We start from the raw sequence: 1,972 nt of genomic DNA, 5'->3' as shown, positions 1-1,972 counted from the left end.
AAAATAATTCACAGCCTAAGAAGTGGCTTGGGCTGAAGCATGGTCCGACAGTGAGCCTGCCCTCGGGCAGAGCACGTGTACTCTGGCAGGATCTTATAAACCTCGATCCAAAGGCTAAGGATTGAGCATCGTTGTCTTTTTGGCACAGGCCTGAATATAACCCACTTCCAACTTGTGGAATGAATGTATATGGGAATGATGGATTTCTGGAAATGATGTTCATACAACATCAAATGCAGCAAAAGAAGGAGCAGGGAATCTAAACAGAGCCATGGGAAGGCATACTGCTTTCACGGATTGTTGTGTTTCCATCACCAGGCAGTCAGTCCAGATGATCGATATATAATTACAGCTGATCGTGATGAGAAGATTCGAGTTAGTTCCCTGGAGCAGCCGTACATCATTGAAGCATACTGTCTGGGACATCATGAGTATGTTCACCATCACCGGGGCGTGGCGAGGGTGCGCTCCGTCACCGGGGTGTGGCGAGGGTGTGCGCCGTCACCGGGGTGTGGCGAGGATGTGCACTGTCACCGGGACGTGCCGTCACTGGGGCGTGGTGAGGATGCGCTCCGTCACCGGGGGGTGCACCGTCACCGGGGCGTGGTGAGGATGCGCTCCGTCACCGGGGGGTGCACCGTCACCGGGGCGTGGCGAGGGTGCGCTCCGTCACCGGGGGGTGCACCGTCACCGGGGCGTGGTGAGGATGTGCGCTGTCACCGGGACGTGCCGTCACCGGGGCGTGGCGAGGGTGTGCGCTGTCACCGGGACGTGCCGTCACCGGGGCGTGGCGAGGGTGCGCTCCGTCACCGGGGCGTGGCGAGGGTGCGCACCGTCACCAGGGCGTGGCGAGGGTGCGCACCGTCACCGGGGTGTGGCGAGGGTGCGCACCGTCACCGGGGTGTGGCGAGGGTGTGCACTGTCACCGGAACGTGCCGTCACTGGGGCGTGGTGAGGATGCGCTCCGTCACCGGGGGGTGCACCGTCACCGGGGCGTGGCGAGGGTGCGCTCCGTCACCGGGGGGTGCACCGTCACCGGGGTGTGGCGAGGGTGTGCTCCGTCACCGGGGGGTGCACCGTCACCGGGGCGTGGTGAGGATGTGCGCTCCGTCACCGGGGCATGGCGAGGGCGTGGTGCGCTATCACCTGAGGCAGGTTCTCGGATATTCTGGGTCGAGAGTGTGTTGCTTCATCAGGCTTATGCACAAAATGTTGACCCTCCTGTTCCTTGGATGCTCCCTGACCTGCTGCGCTTTTCCAACACACTCTCAACTCTGATCTCCACCATCTGCAGCCCTCACTTTCTCCTCCCAGATATTCTGGGTCAAGCATCCAGGGGTGATAGCGGCAGAGATGTCCGAAAGATGCAAATTAGTTTAGTAATGTCCCTCTGCCCTCCCCATTCACTCATGTGACAAAGGTCCATGTATTGCGTGTCCCTCGTTGTAATGGAGAAGATGGTGATGAATCAAAGTCCGGGGGGGTCTGCAGCACAGTCCAAGGCCCTTTTGCCTCTCAAGTCTGCATCAGTCACAAGCACCACCAAACTGTCTCATCCCACTTTCCATCGTTTGGCCCATTGTCTTGTATGGAGAAAGTGAGGACTGCAGATGCTGGAGATCAGAGTTGAAAATGTGTTGCTGGAAAAGCGCAGCAGGTCAGGCAGCATCCAGGGAACAGGAGAATCGACGTTTCGGGCATAAGCCCTTCTTCAGGAATGAGGAAAGTTTGTCCAGCAGGCTAAGATAAAAGGTAGGGAGGAGGGACTTGGGGGAGGGGCGTCGGAAATGTGATATGTGGAAAGAGGTCAAGGTGAGGGTGATAGGTCAGACTGGGGTGGGGGCGGAGAGGGCGGGAAGAAGATTGCAGGTTAGGAAGGCAGTGCTGAGTTCGATGGATTTGACTGAGACAAGGTGGGGAGAGGGGAAATGAGGAAACATTGGGAAATCCGAGTTCATCCCTTGTGGTTAGA

At 58.1% G+C, this 1,972-nt stretch overlaps 1 long non-coding RNA gene across 1 annotated transcript in view; it reads left to right on the top strand.

Annotated features, from left to right (window-relative positions):
• The first annotated feature begins 24 nt into the window (after positions 1 to 24).
• The window catches only part of LOC122546228, a 7,822-nt gene continuing 5,874 nt past the window's right edge, over positions 25 to 1,972 (top strand). Inside the window, exon 1 of the long non-coding RNA XR_006310693.1 lies at positions 25 to 431. This is a non-coding gene — a long non-coding RNA (uncharacterized LOC122546228). The remainder of the gene's footprint in view (positions 432 to 1,972) is intronic.

The sequence above is a fragment of the Chiloscyllium plagiosum genome, unplaced genomic scaffold (genome assembly GCF_004010195.1).
Source record: "Chiloscyllium plagiosum isolate BGI_BamShark_2017 unplaced genomic scaffold, ASM401019v2 scaf_12046, whole genome shotgun sequence".
NCBI classification, from domain to species: domain Eukaryota; kingdom Metazoa; phylum Chordata; class Chondrichthyes; order Orectolobiformes; family Hemiscylliidae; genus Chiloscyllium; species Chiloscyllium plagiosum.
The sequence above is the reverse complement of the archived record's forward strand: the minus strand, read 5'-3'. Positions and strand labels throughout refer to the sequence as shown.